General features: G+C 35.5%; 1 pseudogene; it reads left to right on the forward strand.

Annotated features, from left to right (window-relative positions):
• The window catches only part of LOC129360518 (5-hydroxytryptamine receptor 4-like), a 133,124-nt pseudogene extending 124,160 nt beyond the window's left edge, over positions 1-8,964 (forward strand).
• Positions 8,965-12,931: the final 3,967 nt, after the last annotated feature.

Consider the following 12,931-nt stretch of genomic DNA (forward strand, 5'->3'; position numbering starts at 1 on the left):
CTTCACACACTCTGGGCTTCCACTATACATGCTTTCTTTCTTCAAATCTCTTAAAAATTGCCAAGCTCTTTGTCAAAATAAAATGCATATTTTTCTATTGTGTTGTTTTGCTTCAAGCAGACTTCTTTTCACTTGTCTTCTGCCGTAATCTTTTTTCTCCTTGAACTCGAGGCTTTTGTATTTACTGTTCCCTTTCTTCCCTATCATCAGCATCACAGCAGGATGTGAATTTATTTCTCAGTGAGATGCTCTTGTTTCAAATACTATGTGGCTGAGAGACTTAACTTGTCCCTTAATGTTTTCTTGGTCAACAACACACACCTAACACCACAAAGGCAAAAAAGGACGGAAAGAAGGAAACACTTTCTGATTGTGATGCTTTAGTCTCTTCAGAACTAAAGCATCTGAATATGCTTTAAAAACTTTGAACCACTCCGTAGAGGACGTGAGAGAGTCATTTCTAACACAGACTGAAGGAGAAGTATGGGGGAGAATAACCCTAAATTATGTCACTGAACTTGTGTATTCTTTTATGTAAAGCTTTGAAGACTTTCAGTGTTGCTCTTTTCAGTTAGATTTGTTTTCAAGATTAGTTCAGGATTAAGTTTTGTAAATTTCTTCCCAGGCAGCTAAAATGCAGCACAGGAGGTTTAACTTGACCCCACTTATCTTCCCTGATGAACATATCGGTTCTTCTCTAATAAAATATTAAGATGGACCTCAGAGGTTCATGTCATTTGGTGAAGTAGCATAGTCTGAATGAGAGGGACCAGAAGAATCTCAGCTAATCACCAGAGGAGCTTGACAGAGTGCTAATCAAAAGAGTGAAGGCTTGAAAAGAAAAAATATCACCAATAATAAATTATCAAAATATCAGTGGAAACATGCAGCTAAAAAAGGGTTTGTGTTGCAGGTTTAACCATCCTGGGAAGTATTTTTTGTTGCATCCTTAGGGATTAGGTACTACATTTCAAATTGCAGGTTTAGTGGAAAGCTCTGTTGCCTCGTGTTTCTGGCTTTAAGTCTTCTTTGTCTGCATGGATTGAAGCCTCAGCTGTTTGCCACACACACGAAATGAATTAAGATTGTGATGGGCTCCATTCTTCTCTGATCCACTCAGGATAAAGTAGATATGGTAACATAAAATCTCAGCTCTGTGATGCTGAAATTTAGTTTGAAACCACAAACAGCTTATGAGGGTCAAATTTAAATATAAAAGAACAGAATATTTGGCTGCACCACAAGTGTTGGGTTTGAAATTTAATTTCAAATTAAATAAAAAAAACAATAACAAACACCAACATTATTCCCATTATAGTTACCGCTGTAACATATTTGTTTTACGGTGAATCCTATATTTAGGCATGTCAAGATATGGAAATTCTCTGCCATGTTTAATCTGTTCAGATTGTTATCCCATTGTGTGTTCCCACTGCATTAACCCATACATTAACCTTGGGTAAGCATCTCCAGGAGCACTTTTACCATTTAATCACACTCTGTTAAAATCTCCTTTATGACTAAACAACATAAGGACAAGAGCTATGCTGTTTCATTTCCAGAAGGTTAATCCTGAGGTTAATGCAGCTGAACCAGAGGACCAAAAAGCCTATATCTGTGAAGCTTATGCATGAACTGCAATAAATCGGACATGAGACAGATTATTATATCATTAGGTAGTGTCATGCAAAGTTGACTAGGTCGTAAATGTATCTTGCCTGCTTTTGTTGCTTTTAATTTTGTATGTCACGGAAGAAAATAATACCTCTAAAATGTTTTAGCTTTTCATCAAATAGATCCAATATATTAAAGAGGAGCTCACGCTGTAGGACAGAGGGTATTGTTTATTCATGGATATTTATAGGAATGAGGCTACAAAAACAATTGATTTTATTTAGATTGCTCTGACTGCGTGTTACATATAAAAAAATATGTTATTTTTTTCTCATTGTTCTTCATTTGTTATTAATATTGTTTTGCAATATTAACATTAGTTTGCGATATTATACTTTCTATAAAAGTATAGCCATGGTCCAAATTCATTCATGACAAAACCATTGCTACAAATGGCATAGCTATTTCAAAATACTATACAGTGTAAAACCTTAATATAACACCTAATTTATTTCTGTTTTGGCTCCCAAGAAGTCAAAACTAATTTTATAATCTCTTCAGGTTGTCTTTGTCAGTTGTTCTTCAGACTCTGAACACCTTTCAAAGTTTTCCTTTGGACTTGACTGTATTTATGACTCACTTCCAATACAGTTCAGGATGAAATGTTATATAATAAGTGCTTAAAATAATGATTATATCAGAAAAGGATAACAGCATCATCTTATGCTGTTATCTACTTTTTACCAACATTTCAGCTAAAAGCTATTTGGAAATCTCTGTGCTGAAGCACGGTCTATTATCTTAAAGAACAAGAAAGTTATTTTTTATAGTTTCAATCAAAAAATGGAACAAACTGTCTGCACATATAAACACAACACTGGTCCAGCTACTTAATTTGTTAATTATTTAATATTTAAGAAACCAAACAATCCTTTGAAAATAGTTAGATAATGATCTAAAAGTACATCACAATTTCCGTTTTATAAAACCTCTAAACATTTTCAAGAAAGTCTTGTTCCCTCAGTGTATACAAGACCAGAAATTAATAGACTTTTTCATAGTGTGCTTTGTTTGCATTTAAATAAATACCAGACTGCATCTCAATAGTTTACAGAATTAATAATGTAGTAAATGAATAATGTAAAACCCAAGTTATTTGCTTCAATGAAGAGCATCACACAGCTTCTAGAACTAACTTTTTGCTCAGTAGATGGAATCTGTCATTAGGAGCCCAGAATATGTAATTATATGGTTTAGATTAATATCCCCTTTTATTAATTTTCTTTAAAATTACAACACATTCATCTGGAGGTAACGTTGCTGCAATAGACAGAAAGATCTCTACTTCCCACCTCCTCCACATGTAGCATCAGATGTCAGAGTCTGCTGTGCAGACCGTTCAAAGTCTTCATCAGCGAGACTTCATCAAGATGAATGTTTGCCACATTGCTGCCTGAAATATGTAGAACTGTTTAGTCTGCTTGTGATCCGGGCCTTCTGTCTCACTGTGTCTCTCCTCTGGCCTCATTAAACAAATCTCCATCCTGTCTATTGCTCCGCCAGTTGGCCTGTTGGCTCAGCTGTGTACAAATAAAACCACGGATAAACTCTGTACGGCTCAAGCCACATGTTCTGCTTTGGAGTTTCATTTTATCCAAGTATTAAATTAAATTTATGGTCCAAAAGACAACACATAGTCTTTGTACATAGTGCCCTAACCTAATTTTGTGCCCAGCATTGCTCATGTACACATATGATAGCACTTATGCTTTCACTGTTTTGTTGCTGAAGTTTGAAGTTTAAGTTTTGTTTTTTTGGCAAATCTATGTCCTGGAGGTCCAGGTCCTGAATGATAGTGTGTCGGTCCCCCTTTTCCTACCAAAACAGCCATGCTCTGTCAAGTCATGGACTTCCCTCATACATTTTGAAAACAATTTGTTTGTTATGTTGGGTGTAGAAGCAGGGTCAAAGTGCTGACAAGAGCTTGGAAGCAGCATGGTGAATTGAGGAATTTGAAAAAGGGGTATTATGTCAAATTTACTTTTTTGAGCTTTACAGAGTCATTCCCCCATCAAACACACACTCAGAGTGTTGCATTCATGAAAGTATGAGAAATCCTTGAAACTCCCATGGCACTATTTGGGGTGCCTTAACGTCTGCTGAGACAATGCAATGTCTATTTAACAGCTTTGGTCTCCAGCTGAGCTTCTGCCTCACAGAGCAGCCATTTCCCACATATTCACCACACTGCCCCTCCAGACTAGTGACAGCAGCTATCTGCAAACATCTGGTGGAGTTACGTAGCTACTGAGCTTGATATTCAGGCTGCAATGCTTCTAAGGATGATTGTTGTGATGAGTGTCTTGAAGATCAATTTCATGGTGTCATATGGCTATTATGCAACGACAAATTTCCTTGTGAAGAAGCAGCACTATGTATTTTCCGGGCACATAACTACTTGATTTTATAGCAGAATAAAGTAGTTCTGTCACTTTCAATCATTATAAAACTCTGTACAAATCAAACAAAATTTAAAAGATATTTGATTTAGCAATTGAAATTGTCCTCTGTTTCTTGAAGAAGCTCCTGCTGTTTCCAACAATCCGCCTTTAGCACATTAACATCCGTGCTAAAGGCGGATTGAGTTCAAGCGGATCCGTGTTAGACTGAGAAGTAGATCCCTCATCAGACTCACAGTTTTACCAGGTGTTTACTATTAATTGCTGCTGCCACCAGGCTAGTGGAACTGAGTGGGAAAGGTGTGGGGGCTGGGTGCTCTGTGAGGGATCAGAGATCCAAAACTGCTGAGGGAGAGGGCTGAGCAGGGAAATAGAGAAAAATAGACTGATAAATACATAGAGAGCATGCAGGGAGCTAAATTATACCACAGATTGATGAACCAAAGGGAAAGACTGTGACACTAACAGAGTTAAATGCATAAAATAAGAAACTCAATGCAAAGGCATAACTACTTTGACAATATATAAATAACAATAGTAAGTGACCCAGGAAGAATCAGAATGTGAATACAAAGTAACAACCAGAACATGACACTGTTAGCCCAGTTAGTAAAGGGGAATTTTCTTGTTGAGATTTTTTTCCATCCACTTCACAATCCACACATTTCTTTTTTGTGTTGTTAAACCTGTTGACCTGAACTATTTTATCAGTATCCATCTGTCAAAAACCTTATGAAAGAGTGCAAATATTTGCCACATTTCATGTTACCAATTTTTTTAAAGTTAAATATCCAATGGAAATACATCAACACCTACCAACTGCCACTATTTTCCCACACAATTGCTTGAGTTTATTTCAAACCACTTAAGGTCACATGGCTATATAATGGTAACTACAGGATTAAATTTGATTCTGCAGGACTTACTGAGTCAGTAATGTGTTTTTTTTTTCCCCATTCAGCTGATGCTAACAGAACAGATCACTGCATCATTTCATTTATAGAATCACTTCAGCTTGTTGCAATGTTTCTAAATACATTGCTCTTCAGATTAGCACACTGCCAAAGCAATTGTTATTCACTTAACAAAAAACAAATCCCTTATATTTCAGGAGTTACATAACATATTACATATTGCTGTGAATACAGCTATGTGACAAGCAGCTGGTCAAAAGCTCAGCTGAAGCTTTTCAGAAATTTACTGGCAGTTACAATGATTGTGACTTTGTTTTTTTTTTAAGCATGAGTGTGCTCACTTTCAGAGCACAACAGTGAAACCGTTTAAAGGTTTAACGCTGCAATGTGGGAGCAATTTTGTGTTCTGCTTCGGAGAGAATCTGAAGCCTGTTTCTTTCAGCAAAGCCCTAAATGTTGGTGGCTGTCTGTAAGGTGTATTTCATGGCCAGTTTGGCTGCAGGAAGTGTCTTTGGTTGGTGTGTTTGTGTAAACAACTCGTAATGGCTTTAGCCTGAGGTGAGCTCTTTCTGACACATGCGCACGCACACGCACCTGCGCACATCCACACACACACTCACACAGAAAGAAAGCTAGGTTGCCATTTCCAGCATTCATGTTGTATGTATAGAATAACATGCAAGCATGACTGTGTGCAGTGAAGCACATTTCTAATACAAATGTTTTGAGGCTAGCAGATCTATAAGGCCTGTTACAGATACCAATTTTCTTTTGTCATATTTCACTTAAAGCTGTTTTGACATGTTTTGTTCTAAAAATTCTACTGTGTGCTTGTTTTCTGCTAAAAGATTGTTTTGACAGATTAAATTTCTTTCCCTAAGTGATGAGTTTGGCACATGGCAGATACTTACATTTGAATCTGACTTTTTTACAAGCTTCATGTAATGTTTTAAGGTTAGCAGATAACTTTGCTTCTTACATCGTGACTGACTCCAGATTTGGGAGTCTTGATTTCTGAACCTGATCAAATTTACTTATTAGCCACATTCAAAACAACAAACACCATAACAAATGGTTAACCAAAGTTATGTATTTTAGGAGAATAAATAAAAAATATAAACTTAAGTGAAAACAGACAAAAGCAATGTTAGACAATACAACAACTCACAGAAAAAAAAAAAACAATGTATCATGCTGTGTCAAATTTCATGTAAAAAGAAGATGAGTTTTAAACAAAAAATACAAGACAAAAATGATGGAGCCTCCCTTGTTCCATAACTTCAAGGCTGCAGCTGCCAAAACCTGATGACCTTCGAACATCGGAGAGACCAAGAGCAGCTGGTCCGCTCACCTTGGAGTCTCTGAAGGACTCCAAGGTCCTTGCATAAAAAGATTATTTTGAAATCAGTTTGGTAGCACAAAGGGAGCCAATGAAGAGCAGGCAGTTCCGGAGTGATGGGCAGCTGCATATTAGACAAGCTGAATTTGAGAGAGGGCAGCCAGTCTGACCCAGAAATATAGTGCATTACAATAATCAAGGCAGGCAATAATGATATTTTCAAAATCACTGATTTTGATTTGGCCAATTTGTTGCAGCTGGGAAAGCTTTTTTTCTACAGATTTGAGTGACAGTGGACTTCAAATGTGGAGTCAAGGAGTAAAAATGAACATTCCGGGTGTGACAAAGTCTATGTGGGATAAAGGATATGAACTGTCGTTTTATCATAGAAGCTGCCTTATTCTAACAAAGTGATAATATATTTTTCAAGGAATGTAGACTTGACAATCATCAGCACAAACAATAAAATTAATAAAATACTATTATAGTCTTTTTCCCACTTTTTTTTTAGCAGACATTTCAAAGCTATGTGAGAGCAATATTTCATCACATTCAAGCATCATTTACACCCTGTTGATACTGGAACTTAATTATATGACAACATGGGAAAGTTTCAATAAAATAAAACAAAATACGAAGTTTATCCATGTTCAAGTATCGTAAATATTTAATTATTTTTATCCTAAAAAAACACAAAAATGTGACGATACCAGCTCATGCCCTGAATATGGCTAAGTGATTCAGTTCAGTTAGTGAAATAAGGGAACTTTTTTAATCTTTCGAGATTCAAATGACATGTACAGGTTGTTATCGGAATCTGTCCCAATTTTCAGATGCCACGTCTGTCCGAGCGGGGATCAGTGAGCTTACAGAGGACATGTAGAAATCAAATCGAAAGGATGATCTGAAGTCATGTCTAGACATAACATAACTTAGCAAAGAATGAATTTTAGATTGTATTTTCAGCCATATGCCAAAGCTACAGTAACACACTTTGACAGGCATAAAATAAAAAGCACAAGGGAGTGTATGGCGTGTCTACTATACTTTATTCATGAGAGTACAGAGAAGCACTGTACTCTGCTGTTTTAAATAATTTAAAGGATTTCTTAATATACCAAATATAGAAGACATCTGCCATAAAATATTATGGAAGTTATGATAGGTATCTATTTTTGGATTTCACTTTTTTTGCCTTGAAAAGTTGTGAGTTACACATTCTTCAACCTCATTTTTGTGATTATTCTTTGTCCCATCACTTCCCTTTTCTGCACTCAGGTATTCTGTTCTTCACAACGGGAATCACAAAGAGCAGAATAAGAAGTCTCTGCACACAAACATCGGCTCCCGCGAGTCCTGCTTGTGACAAACAGCAACCCCACAGTCACAACTCCAACGGCCTTGGCTCTCACAGTGTCAACGCAGTCCTGAAAGGAACGCAGCAGCCTTCACACACCCAGAGTGGGACTGCAACTCGGACCACAGGAAGGACTGCAGGGATCCAGAGAATGAGCGAGGCACTGCCACTGAATTTACAGCTCAGTCAAAACTTAACCTAAGTTTCTCTGAGGTCTCTTTGTGTGCAGGGTGCTTGAAACCAGCTAAACGTTTCTCTAATGCTGGGTAATGTGTTCGTGTTCTCGTCTGCAGGACAGCAGAGCCTGAGCTGGCCCAATCACACTGTGTTCATCTTGTGATGTGCAGAACCAGCAGCTGTGGTGCAGTGTGTGGGAGAAATTCTCAACTGATGTTGATATTTACTGTGCTGGAGAGTTGTAGAGGTGAACGACATTGCCAAAGTGATTTTCATATACATGCATTGGACTTGTTTCTGATTATTTTATGATGCTCCCTGTTGTTTTCTAGTGACAGAAAAACGTTACTTTAGATTTTTAAAGGTTGTTCTTTGGTATTTAACTGTGTAGGTTGGGAGAAATTAGCTTCAGAAGCAAGAAGAGATAAGCCCAAAACATTTTTTTTTTGTCTTTGCTGAACATTACTTAGACATCACATGTGTTTTCCTTTCCGGGAGCAAAACAGTTTTTCTCTGAGGTCAAAGCTTCCAAGCTCTGTTAAATCCTCACCAAGATAAAAGGAAAACAGGGATTCCAAGGCTGAATTAAATCCTTGATCTAAACTGTCCAAGTGCATTATTATGAAGACTCCTAGCACTCCTGAGTTTATCACTCCCCAAGCTCATCTGAATGTTTTAAGTTTCACTGCAAAAAGTTAAGAGGACCATGACCTATGGAAGCTGCTTATGAATGATTCAACAGATTTCTGAATGATGTTAGAGCACTGTGTGCTTGTTCTTATGTGATTCCATTTCAAATTTTTTTTTTTTTTTTTTTTTTGCTGGTTTGTTTATCTCTTGAGATGCTTCCAAGTGGATTTCAGGTGTGTGTGTATACACCTCCTATAATGTGATTCATGTGTATGAATGAGATTTGTTTTTTTCATCCTCCAACAATGCTTTGCTCCTTCTAGATGCACCATGTACTCCCCTGGATCTGTGCTCACCTTGGAGGTTAAGATAAAGAATGTACTGGAGGATTTTCAGTGTGTTTTATTCAAGGAAACGTAACACTAAAGCAAAATGTTTTCTTGTACTCATAATACAAACTTGTTCTTTTTTAAACACAGTTGTGGTGTGTTTTTTTTTTTCTTGTCATTTCCTTACATGCTTCCTAGTCAAAGTTTCTGGGACAGGTGGTTTAACAGGCCATTCACAGTCATAAGAAAGCGACATGTCATAAACAACAGGCACCATTTGCCTGTTTTTTATTTCAAACATTTAGCCAACCTATTTTCATACATATTTTGAGAAATGATGAATAAATAGTGAAATTATTTTCCAGTGGTTACCATGGTGGCATAATTTAGCAATGATTAGGGATTCATTAGAGAAGATTTCTGAATTTTATGTTAAGATATCAAAGTACAATTTTATGTGGAAAAAAACACATTTGAAAACCTTGTATCATGTTCTTTATTTTGTCAACCTATTTTATAGAATCCTGATAAAATATATATTGAAATTTAAAGTGTAAAGTGATCGTATTTGTCATTTTAAAGTTCAGGATACACTTGGTCAACAAACGTCTTTAAACAAAGGCAGCAAACTTAATTAAACTACCTGACAACATGCAAACAGATGATGTTATTTTAAAACGAGTTCATATATATATATATATATATATATATATATATATATATATATATATATATATATATATATATATATATATATATATATATATATTATAATTATTTGTATATAAACAGGATGGAAAAATCCCAATGGCAAATAATGACTATTATGTCTTGTCTGTTGGGTCATTTAATGGCAACAACTGCAGTTTCCATTTTATTTTGAGGTTACGGTTGAATGTCAGTCAGTGTGTGTACATCTCTTCATTTTTCTCTCATGCTGTGTTGGAAGTCAACATTCTAAAATTATAACCTCATGCTCGCCTACCTCAATGAAATGTAATAAACTAAAGATCTTGATTGCAGACAGTTTGCAAATGCAATAGACACATCACGAGATGGAGATCCGGTCAAGCCAGAGAACATGTGAAGGATTTAAAGGGGTCATCCTTGCAACTTGAGGCTGACAGGAATTTACTGTAAATGGAAACACGTTCAGGTGAAAAGTCTTCATTTTTATCACTACTTCAAAGAGTTTTCATCCACCTAGTCTTCAAAGCCTTTGCTTCATTAGAGATAATTCTTTGAGCTTAAGGTTTTCATGTGATGATGACCTGGAGGTGAGTGGTGTTCAACCAACAAAGTCTGAGAGTTTTCTTCCTGGAAAGATACAAATTGGTACATCTCCCCAGATTCTTGGCTGGCGTTCCAAAGTCATCTTAGGAACTAAATCCTTCCTTTATTTTCATTTGGTGAGCAGAACAATCCCCTCAAATCCTGTTAAAAAGAACAGCAGAAGTTCAGGTAAAAATCCATCAAAAACTCTATTAATCTTCCTCCTTAGTAAAATTTGTAGAGGAAACCAGTTTCTTACAGTTCATAGTACATTTACTACCTAACTGATAGAGAGCAGGGATGTTTATTTTTTATTTATTTTTGGGCTCCACTTGTTTTGTTTTCATCACCTTCTGCTAGTTCTATCATAACCTGTATTTGTCTCTAAAATATTAATCAAAATTAACACAGATTTTTATTATTAGAGAAATTAGATGCATTATTGTACCCTCAGACATAACGGGAAATGATTTAAAACGTACTGCTAGCTCGTCAATTTAATATGAAAAGCCAATATCTGTAATCGTTTATCACTATTACAGTGATAAATGATTTTATGTTGCTTTATCACAAAGTAAGATAAGCCTTGATAGTCATTGTTTTATCAACATCCACAGAATTATTTTTTTTCAAAAGAATTAATTTTAATCTAAGACAATTGACAATAAATGTATCCTAATAGGAATTATTTAGAAAAAATGTAAATATGTTGTAATATTGTCTAATGAACATCTATGTTCTTTTTTTAAATCATGTTTTTTATATAAAAAAGAAAAGAAAACATTGTCAACTTTAATCTTTTAACTTACTTTTTCATTTTACATCTACAGAACTATTTCAATCTATCTTAAGTTTTATCCCTGCTTGTTTTTCTGCTGGAAAACCTTAACAAATATGAAAAAATGTCTGAGAGATTGGAATTTCTCTCTCACTCCACAAGTTCTTTTTTTTCCCCTCAATATTCCTTCTGGGTGTGTAAATAACATGAAAAAGAAACAGCTCACTAATAATTAATTTTATAGAAACTAGAAATTAATTTTATAGACATCTTCCATGTTTGTCTGCACAAAATAAGTATTTTCAAGGAGGTAAAAAGTTTCTATTTTATGGAGCTGAAATGTGTAGGACTTTATTCTGTTGCTATTTGACAATTCAACTAATTAAAGACTCAGGAGGTGCTGATAAGCTTGATGTTGACTGTCTTTGTGTGTTCAACAACACTGCTGGAGTCAGACATACCTCGCTGATGAAAATGTCATTAAAGGGTTTATTTCACCGAAGGAGACTAAGGCAGGTGTGTCAAACTCAATTTCATTTTGGGCCAAATCAAGATCATGAAGGCTCTTAAAGGGCCGGTTGTGCCAGAGTGTGTTGATAAAACCTGTTCAGAAACTGTCAATATGTCAATAAATTCTTAAAATTACATAATATTATTGAAGATCTTTTCAGTCCCTTCAGGAACTAATAAAAAATGTGACTGTTTATTTACTTGCTGTATAAATCATGAACTATAATCATACATCAACTAAATTCTCAAGAAACAGGAGGGATTGATTGATGTAAATTGGCAGTAAACAAATAAAAACTGCATTGATATGATTGATAATATAATATTTAATTACACTTAGTGTTTAGTCTACACTGTGGAGGGCCACATAAAAAGCTTCGGCGGGCCGGGTTTGGCCCCCGGGCCTTGAGTTTGACACATGTGGACTAAGGCAAGATCTTTCTCTCCGTTTTCACTTTTCTGCAACACACCATGACACAATGAAGGCTCTCAGAAAGATTAAATCAGCAGGTCAGCAAGGAAATCACATAAAGATAATGCACATGAAGGACAACTTCTTAACAGAGATGCTTAACGGTAATGGATGAAAGGAAAACATGTTACACTCCATTTCACAACTCTGAGAGAAAAGTCTCATGCATTCTTAAAATAATTCAAACACATCTTGTACTCTTGTGCCAAAAATACCGTGGTTTCATAATGCAAAAATTATGATAGCCTTATACTGTGTACCTGTTTGTATGCCTAAAGTGTATATCTTCCGTTGTGTTTTTTGAACTGCTTATATATGGCCATTTTTTCCTGGAAAGATCTAGCTCTTCATGAACTTAGGGATTGGCACTGCAGATCCTATTAAAGCAAAAGGCCAAATTTTATTTATTTATTTTTTTCCTGGAGAATGAGTCACGACTTCATGTTGTGACTTCAGTGATGACTCAGTTGTGACTTTCCGATCACAAAGATGTGCTGCACTCCCTACAGTTCTTCTCTTGAACAGCAAAAATTACTGCTAATGCAATTACTCTATTATGCACCAGAAATGGCTCTTAGGAAGAATCTGAACAATCTACAGATTTGGTTTGTTTTTGTTTGTGCTTTACAGATACAGAATAAATAGAAATAACAATTTCTACAATACTAAATCCACAAACTTGTTTTAAAACACAGAAATACAAATTAGTAAGCAGAAAATAATTCAACAATTTATAATTTAGAGAGCTTATTTTGTGGAATAGGATTATACATAATACAATTAAAAAGAAAGTGCTTTACAGGTTTTAATTTAGAGATGAAGTAGAGAAAAGTACATATAATACTGTATATAAATCCACCCCACTAATAAATGAGTAAATGCCCCTTAGCAAGTTGCAGAGAAATTGTATCTCTTAAAGTCAACTTCAGGCCACATAGCTGAAGTGATTAATGTAAAATTGTATCATGGATTTTTTATTCGCTGTATATTTGCTGTTCGTATGACGATAGTACAGTCAGCAAATTCAGCTACTATAACCTGTCATATTTGACATGAACATATTATATATGAGCCATCACC

Source organism: Poeciliopsis prolifica, unplaced genomic scaffold (assembly GCF_027474105.1).
Source record: "Poeciliopsis prolifica strain line A6 unplaced genomic scaffold, Auburn_PproV2 SCAFFOLD006, whole genome shotgun sequence".
Taxonomy (NCBI): Eukaryota; Metazoa; Chordata; class Actinopteri; order Cyprinodontiformes; family Poeciliidae; genus Poeciliopsis; species Poeciliopsis prolifica.